Here is a 10,392-nt window from a genome sequence, read left to right as displayed (position 1 = left end):
AAGGAAAAGGGGCAACAGGCACAAACTGAAATACAGAAAATTTCACTTAGACATCATAAGAGAAAACTTCTTTATAGTGTATCTGAGCACACAATATGGGAATAGTTGCTCAGTGTGGTTGCACAACTTTAATCCTGAGTGATATTCAATACCCAAATGGGCACTATATACTACCAAACTACGTGGTCTAGCTGACTGTCTTGACCAAGGGGTCTGGACTACCTCAGTGCTTCTATGACTCAATAATTCTATTTCAGTATGTTTGCTTTTATGAGTTTACCTGGTATGACCTTTTGTCGAGTTTGTTATTCTAATAAATCATTAGCATTTTACAATACTTGAGCTAAATTACAGTAAAGGTATTTCAGTTATAACCTCACAGTGAAATGTGCAGTATTAAATGTTGCCACAGTGACAGGCTTGGAATACCTTGCAAAGGGCAGCTTTTATTGATGATCACAGGCATGCCTTAGACTTCACTGCACCTAGCAGATACGATGTGCAATAAAATATTGTTATTAACTGACAAAGTCTCACAAAGAAAAAGCTCTTTTAGAGTAAATTTTCACAAGGCTAATGACTACCTGTTACAAGGCAGAGTGATGCAGATTCCCCAGGCAGGGGAAAAGAGAGCAAAAGAGAGCTCCTTTATTGCAAAAACCAGGCCTTTTTATGCAATTAAGCCATTATCAGTTACATTCCATTTAAGCACAACAAATGTAGTTCAACCAATCCCCATAAACCACAATGTGGATTTGTAATGGTTATGTAACTTGTTTTTCTACCTGTAATTCAGCTGAGTCACTTTTCCATAGTCCTTCTCTACTCAGCCTAAGTAATGGGCCTGATTTAACAAGGGTAACAAGGCCCCTGTTTTGTAAGGTTTTACCTCTCTGCAACAACTACCTGCATCTGAAAAATGCAAAATAGAATTTATTTAACATTCTTGCATTTGCTTGCTGACTGAAAACTGAAATTTCCAATGTTATTTCATTTAAGTAGCATCAGCACTGAAAGATCAGATCCTAGGTGGTAGATGCTAGGCTGCTTATCCACATAAGGAGACATGCTGGGTAGCTCAGCTATTATTTGCATATAATTTAAAAATCCCTTGAACACTTAAGGCCTGACCCCAAAGGGGGCTGGAGATGACATTTCCTTCTGTTAACCATCACAACACAATGAATGCAGAAAATGGTATAAAATAACTTTAAAGGTAAAAGAAGAGAAGAAGAGAAGGCACTTTGCTAATTTTTACATGATTCAACTTGTTCCCCACATGGATAACCTACAGCTATTATTATGTCATCCATTTCATGGAATAGCAGCAAAAAATCAGTCCCAGTATAATCTGTTAGTCAGCAAACAGTCAGCATGTCCTTCATTCTTCACATTATTTGGCTAGTGGTTTTACCTTTTTTTCAGCTAACTTGTGCTTAAATTTTAGCTAATTTGTGCTTAAATTCATGCAATGGATTTGACATTCAGGCATTAAAAAAAATCTAAAGAAGAACTTTACGAGTTTATAATTTGTTCCCAGAACAGGATTCCCTACACTTTAGTCAGCCTTGAAAATTGTCTGCCCAGTCTGTTCTCAAAAACTTCCAGTAATGATAATTCCACAGTCTCTCTAGATGGTCCTTTTCTGTGATTTATGGTTGGAAATCTTTTCCTAATACATAATCTAAATTTCCTTTGCTCTAATTTAAGACCATTACTTCTTGTTCTATCCAAGGTTGACACAGAGAACAGATTATTCCTTTCCTCTTTGTTACCACGTTCTGCATATCAAAGTGTGCTATTTTATATCCCTTCCAGTCATTTTTTTTCTTCAAATCCCATCTTTTCTTCAGAGGTCGTGTTTTCAAGAACACTGCTCATTCTTCTTGTTCTTTTCTGCAATTTCTCTTATAAGCACCATTTTATAGTAATACACTGTTAAGATGATAAATTTAAAAAGTTGAAATCCTTTCAATTTGGAAACCTGACATTGTGTGAATGCCTAGTTTCATATCATTCCAGTTTTGTAAGAAAATTTCAGGGGCACAGTGTACAATGAATTTCAAAATAGCTTTAAACTTTATGAAGTCAAGTCACTTCTGGTTTTAGCTGCAATAGTTTAAGGTATTGCTTGTCCCAGCTGTCAATACCTCAGCCCCTCAAGTTGTCAATCCATACCTGAGCTGTAAAGTTAGCCCTCATCAGCCAGCCTGTGAACAGAACTGCTGAAATATGAGTGTAGATTCTCTCCTGTCAGCTTTTTCAATGATGGCTGTAACCTTCAGCAAGGGGCAGAATGAGCAGCTAGAGGCTGCAATGCCCTAAGTACCCAGTTGTGCTTCAGAATGAGCCTCAGAGGCCCTTAAGAAAATATTTATTGAGGTGTTTCAAAAGATTACCTTTGCCAGGGACAGGTGCTTCTCACCTCCCTGAGGCCTGGTCACTTCAGAGGGCAGTTGTGGCCACCAGATATAATTATCTATCAAATGCGGGCCCAGAAAATTTGTTACACAGGAGTTACTATTATGGCTGCCCAGACCATGCTTCAGCAGCCTCCTAAATTGCCATGATACTAGTGCAAGTCATTATGATCATGAATGTATAAACATTTAACAAAACTGATATGTGTGGTCCATGATTTTAAATTTGATAAAGTTAATTTGTAAAGTAATTTGTTATTGCTGTCTCTACTTCTTATTTGTCATGCATTGAATGAAGAAATACCATAGAAAACATTGATTTTTTTTCCCTCTTCTCAGTGCTCTTTCATCTCTCATAAAAATGTTTCCTACATAAAACTTCATGCAAAGTGCTACTGTACTCAGACAGAAAATAACACATTTTTCAACTGATCCTGCTGGAAGGCAGTCCTAAGCTCGACTGTTGTTCATTGCCATGACTCGGGATCTGACACTATCACACACACTACAAACAAAAAATGAACATTTTAAGTCATTAAACTGTATCATCCACTTGGGAACTATTTCTTCTCTTATTGAAATTATGTGAAATAACAGTTTTTCTGGCTATCTAAAACTGATTTGAAAACGGTGAGTAATCAAACAAAATTATCTGAGATTGCACAACTGCATTCTGAAATGTCTCAACACAACAGATATATTTTCAGCAGTAAGCACTTTTCAGGAAGTTTGGAAGCCATAATATGTTTTTAGACCAAAATAATCGAAGTATAGAATGAAGAATGCAGTATTTCTGAAGATAACATACAAGTTATTCCATCAGGAAAGCCAACTGAAGTTTGTTTTACAGATGATATAACAGGGGTGAAGAAAAAAAATCAAATTCCTCTGTCTTTTTTCTGTGATCACCCAACTTCAAGTAAGTGAAGCAGTCATAAATCTAGCTTTCTTTGATAGCTCTTCTTAAACAAAGTAACCTGTTCCTTGTCTGAACATTTCAAAACTTGAAGACCGCTTATTTACAGAGTCTCTGATGCTAATCAAGTAGGAGACAATAAATGTCTGTCATAAGTGAGCTAGGGGTTACATATTGGTTGATATTAAAAGTGAATTTGGGATTTTTGTCATCATACCATGTGTATAAAAATTCATTCTCTTTATTCCACGTCTTTCACACCAGCTTCATTCTTCTGATGTTCTCTGTGAGTCTGTGGCTGATGAAGTCTTGCCTTTCCCTAAAGGATCTCTACTGATCTTTTCTTTTCCACAGATTTTTTTTTAAGATTTAGTCTGAACACAAGAACTTTCAGAACACAGAAACTTGTTAAACCAGTGGAAAACACTATTTCCAATCTTGAAGAATCTTGCAAATGTGATAAGGTTGTAACTAATATTTAATTTCTCTTAAATTCCAGTGCAGAACCTACTTTTACACCAACAGGATATGAAGTTAAGCCTTGGCTGAATGATGATGCCTATTTGAAATGGAATTGTCTTTTATTTTGACCACTTTCTAGATGTGACCATGTCTCTATGTGAGTTAAAGCAAAAGAATCTCCATTACACAACTGAAACCCTCCAAATGAAGTATCTATTAAAGGTGTGTGAAATCACATGCCTTACTTTCAGAACTTGATATAGCAGTTAAGTGTATTTTGCTATGCATTTCCAGGTAGAACTGTAATTTATTTTCTCTGTGACAAAAAAAAAGGAGTAAATAAAAGTGGAGTAAAAAAAGCCAGTATTACGACTATATTGATTTGTTAAAGTACACACATTATAATTAAGGTATGGATTACACTTACGAGGCAAAAAACCAAAAATCTTTTGACCTTTCACATACTGTTGCATTAAATAACAAAATAGCATTGCAGTAAAGAAAACTGGAAATTAATTCTTCATCCTCATGTAAAAGGAAATGTACTGTTGCAAGACAAAATTTCAGCTACCAGAAGACAGAGATTGCAACTTACTAGTACAATACTCACCTGATTTGACATGATTGTTACTGCAGGTTTTCCAAATTGGCACAATTCCAGGACCTAAAGCTTTGGGAATCCCTACAATCCACAGTACTCTTATGGCCAGGAATGATTTTCATGAGCAATAATGGTATATTTCATCATCAAAGTTTTCCAAGGGCCACATTAAGGATTTTCCAGGTTATTTTCCTGTCAATAACTATGAATAGGAATGGTGCACATGTCAGCATCAAGCTAACCACCAGAGCATATTGTCAAATAAAGTGTAAACTGGAACCAGAGTATTCTGTCCCTGCACAGTGGCCCTGTTCAGAAGGGAGAGCACTCGTGAGCTCTAAAGCACCATTCAGGTCTAAGTTCCAGGTGCTTCTTTGCCTACTGAACCCAGCAGACCTGACTTAGGCATCTAGCTTTCCATAGGAAGTACGTGAGAACACTGTCACCTGAAAAATGGGTTTATATCAATGGATACATTGAGTAGGACCTGAAAGATTTTACAGAGCATCTTAACTAAATTGTGTTTTAAATCTTCATCATCTCCTGGATGTAGGATGAGGAGCCACCCTCATCCTATCCATAGTCCACAGCCATGCTTTGTCACCTGGCACCTGCCCACTGTCTTTAGCACTCAAGGAGGTGAACAGTTTCTTCTTTTCTTACTCAATGTGGGATGCTATAAACTAGCAAGTACACAACGACAAGGAGTTGTCCCATCTCAGCTCAGCTATACACACCATTGTGTGCAGATTCTGAAGATCAGCATTCTGGGCACAAGTCTCTCCAATTCTTTTCTGAGTTTTGCTGCACTTACAAGTCCATATTTTGTGCTACAGTCATATTTCCACTGATTTCAATGGGAGCAGTGAATGTTCAGATCTGTACAGATTTTCACAGGTGCTGAGAGTAATGTTTCTCATCATACTTCCTCCATAACAGAGATCCTGCAAAAAATGGCTCAAAGATATTTTAAATGTAAAACATTTAGTTATATACATCTCTGACAAAATATCCCATTTAAGTGTATAAACTACCCATAAGTAGAGGAACTAGACATGATGCATTGTATCCTCTCTTATGTATTTCTTGAGTATTTCTCACTTTTGTTTATGACTAGAATATTATCCAGGAACATAGTAATAACAGAGGGCTGGACTGTTTTTTGGTTCCAGCATTATACAACCATATATCCTACATAAATATTTTTTTTAAAGTATTCCTGTGTCAGAATTTTTAGTTTTGGAAGATCCTTATTTCTGACCTTGAGAACATCAGCCTGTGTTTCAGGGAAAATCAATCATCTGTATTGCTAAGTATTATATCCCATCTTGACACACTGACTACCTTAGGGATGAAAGGCTCTGATGTATTATTCATTTCAGGGATAACAAAATTGGTTAAACCCTCAGCTGCCACCTCACAATCTCTGTCTTGTACTTCATATGTTTTTGTGGTGCCCTTCTCTTTTGGAGGAATTACATGCTTGTTTTTATTTCATTTAACTTGCTCTCTTTAACATAGATCCTTGACAGAAATTCCACATCCCACAGAATTAAATTTGGGAACACTTTATTGCGGAACTGAAAACAGACTGACCAAGATAACTAGCCCTCCTCAAGTGTCTCATGAGTATAGTGGTGCAAAACAGAATTAATTTTTTACCCATGCCATTCTCAGTACTGCACAAAAACCCCTCTGTTCAAAATGGGAGTTATTTAACTCTTACATATTTACTTTCTATGCCAATACATTGTATATGTAGACAGATGCTGAAATAGGGGTTTTTATGGAAAAATAGAGTGGAAGGCTGCCCCAAAAAATTAAGGCAACCTGCCACTATTTGCATGTAGCTGAGCACACCGCTGCAGTGAAAATTTGAATTCAAAATCAAGTCCAAATATTTTTTTATTTTATTGTTGATTTAACACAACATATCTGGTCCAGAATTACTTGTTCTTGCTCTGGTTATGACATTGTGATAAAATAACAGATTATTTACATTAGTGTTCATAGGCACGCTTGCAGTGTCTAGCCCTATTTGTTCCTTTCGTAAAGTTTTCCCAGCATAATATTACACTTAACATTTAATTTTTTTTCCTGTCCTCTGCAGTTTTTCTCTAAATATCCTCTATTGGAGGGTTTTTCCATATTAACTTTTTAGTAACTTTAAATTATGGATCGGATTAATGCACAGTCATTACTCTTTAAAGACATTTATGATGTATGTACCAAGCATGTGCTTGTTGGTGATTCTAGGTGTGGCTCTAGAAACACTAAAATTTATTTTTGTTGACTGATTACTTTTTTTTGTAAGATGTTAGTTTTAATTGTCCCACTGAATATTAATTAAAAGGTTTCCATGAACAAAACCACTTTATATATTGTCATAAGAAATCCAAAGATTCTAACACAAAGAGGATAACTTTATTATCATTTAACTTGAGGGCTGCAAGAGAAGAAACAGTCTGTCATTTTGTCATCTTCTGTCAGTTTTTAATATCAGAATGTCAGAGGCTGCTTTTCATTAAATTCTCAATGGTTGGTAGGAAGATTCTTATTAAATTAGATGTTGTTGGATAAGGCGATATATCTTAGTTTAAATAAGGAGATATATAATTAAAATGTACTTAGTAAAAGTAATAATAAAATTAGTTTATATGTGAAAACAAGAAAGAAGGAATCAAGGAAACGCAAATCAAAATACTGCTGTCTACCACAACTGCTGTACTCCAGCTCTTTAACAGTGTACCCCTAAACAATGATCTCTCAGTGGAATTCATCTCACCTAACTACATGCGACTAAAATTTGTCTAGTGGGGTAAACTGATCATGCACAATCAAGAGAACGAGAAATGTGCCTTCCCACCTGTGCTAGACACATGTTTTAAGACAAGAAATCTCTTAGATGTTCCTATCCTTCCCAACAGAAGAAACTTAACCTGCTAATGTAAATGAAGGACTAAATTTTACCTGCTTAATATCAGGTAATTACAGATGATAGTAGAGGTAATATACATGATTTTGGCTCAGTTGAAGATATGCTGTAAAATTAGGTCAGAAATATGATAGTTTAGATAAAGCCATTCTATTTCCTAGTGCTTTGCTTTTGATCATTTATAGCACAAGCTATTGGCATTTTTTGTGTTATTTAATTACTTCTGTAGTCCTCAGCCTAATCCATATAAATAGTAGTTCTTTCATCTGTCTAATGAATGTTGTTTCTTATACAAAACAAGCTGTATTATTCATAGAAATGTTATGAAAATAGTCAATTTAACCAATAATCATTATTTTAATTGGTCCTCAGAAGATTCACCTAAATTCACTTGCTGAGCATCAAAATGGGGCGTACAGTTAAGTGTGTTCTTATGTGAACTTAGAAGAGGTACTCATGGAAAGATTGTTAAGATCAGACTCTGGACTTAATGGTGCAAGTGCTTTTCTCTTCGCCACTGCACTTGTCACCTTGCAGAGAGGTTTTGGAGAGGTGAAATGAACAAGAATTTTAGGGTTGATTTTTTCATTTCAACGAGGGTGGGAGAGGGGGCAGGCAGGAAGGGTGAGTCAAATTTAGTATTAATTGCCTAAACCTGGCATATAAATTAAGAGGTTTTGGGCAACAAGTTAGAAAATTATTTTTCTGGGAAGTGAAAAGGTAGGAAAAATTGGCTTCAATAATTTCTCATGCTATTTCCAAACACAAAGAAAGGTTGAAAATTATATAGATTAAGATTAATTTCTTACATGCAGAAGAGATTTAGTTCTTACATCATGAAATTGAAGCATCTGCTGAGAACAAATTAAAAGAAATTTGTTGCTGCATAAAAGGATAGGCAATTGTAATGGTAGAGAAGTCAATAATGCCCTGAAATTTATGTATTAATGATATTCTTTATATTTAATGACTAATCATTAAACAAGAAATTTAAAATAAGACTAATATAATTACTTTAGTAAAACATGATTTATAAGTAGGAAAGGGTAGGCAAGGCTGCACAAACAACTACTTTAGCTAAATAGCTTTCTCACACTGTAAAATAGTCTTTTTTTTTGGAAAGGTGACTTATTGTGAAGTCCTCAGTGGAATGCACTGTTTTCAGATTCTGGTTTGCTTTGCTTACATCCCTTGCTTTTGGCTGTGCATATAAAGTCAGTAGTATTGTAAACCTCGTGTTGAAGAAGAATAACAAAACAGTACCCAGCAGTTTAGAAACTATTCCATCTATATAAAGAGTATCATGAAAGGTGGATGTCAGGTAAAACCTACCAGGATTTAATCTAATGGCTAATTTCCTTCTCTTTTCACAGCCCAAGTAATGGTTTCACCACTGTGAACAATTTTGCCACTGCAGATATTAATTCCAATAGAAGGTGCATTCATACCTCAGAAAGCAGAACTTAACACCAACATTTAAGTGGAAACAATTGTGGAAATATTTTGGAAATTACTGCAGATCATAGCAATATAAAACTCTAGTCCCTATGTTTAAATAATACATTTTGGTCATTTCTTTCGCCTTTAGTTCAAGATTAGAAGAATATAAGAGAAGGCAAGCACAAAGAGATCTTTAAACTTTCCCTGAAATTATGTTGACCACCTACAGGCACAGAAACCTTCCACTGCACATGTTAATGGGTAGAATTTAATGGGGAAGGGAAATCGGATAGGAAGGGCAGACTAATGGGTGGGAAGGATCTGTTGACTTTTTATCTTAATACACTCGAGGAATCATACTCAGAAATTTTTATGGAGATCACAGGCATTGACAGTGTTAGCATAGTTTTATTTCAAATACTAAATTTTGTGTATTAGAAAAACGTAATTTTGTTCTTTTTGGGACTATTTTAATTTCAGGGAAAAGAGCAGGTAATATATTTACATAACTTATCTATATTTTCCTCCACAAAAACTTTCAGTTTACAGTCTTTCAGAAATTTGCTCTACATAAATGGAACAGCAATTTTTATTTCAAAAAAATGCCTTACATTTAGCTATCTGCATTTTAATTGATGGTTTCAAACCGCAAAATAATACAACCCACTGCTGAAAGTTCTCATTAGGTGCTTTCTGTGGCAGTAAGCATCTAATACATTGTTTATTCTGATTTCTCTTTATTTCAACCAGTGCCAGAATAACAATATGAGAAAATACAAATATTGTACTAATAGCTATAAAAATAGAGGAAAAATTTAATATCTGAATTATTCTTGTACATTTGTACAGCTGTAAATATTCACAGATGGCTTCAAAGCTCTTTTAATGCAACTAGGTTCACAATTTCATCCAGAGGGGAGAAGTAAATAACTTTTACAAAATCGAAGTCCCTCATTTGGGCACTCCAAGAGTGATAGATTCCTAGAATTTGCATTATCAGAAAATAATACTCTATATCAATGTGATTCATCTCCATTCCTTTTTTATGAAACACAGTTTGTGCCATCAGTGAATTCACTGTTTTTATTTGTGAAGATATTAATATGAAAGGTTGTACCCACTTCCTCTTCTTCATTATAAAAAAATGAAGTTTTCTCCACTTATCTTATGTATTTACCCAAATCAGAGCTTAGAAATAATAGAAAATACATATAATTTTGAAAAATAAGTTTATTAATTTATTATAATTTTGACCATCTCAATTTATGCACCTTTTATCCTGTCTTTAATATGCAAAAGCAAAATAATATTTTTATTTTCAGTTTTGCTTTTTACTGGTTGTGCATTTTACAGTACAAAATTGATGCATACCACAAACTTAGGATCAAAAGCTGAGTTTATACATAGTCAGTAAATTTATATTCTGACTTCTTAAAATTTTAATAACAAAACAGTATACCAAAGTCTAATAAGTAGAACTTGAATATTTTATTCAAATACCCTGGGAGAAGCCATTTGAAAAGTTTCTTTCCTGTGTTTTCAACCCTTCCTTTCAAATTTTTGGTAAACAGTTTAACTTATATTTAAAATTCAGAATGTAATTAAAACCTAATAACCC

Source organism: Melospiza melodia, chromosome 4 (genome assembly GCF_035770615.1).
Source record: "Melospiza melodia melodia isolate bMelMel2 chromosome 4, bMelMel2.pri, whole genome shotgun sequence".
NCBI classification, from domain to species: Eukaryota; Metazoa; Chordata; class Aves; order Passeriformes; family Passerellidae; genus Melospiza; species Melospiza melodia.
The sequence above is the reverse complement of the archived record's forward strand: the minus strand, read 5'-3'. Positions refer to the sequence as shown.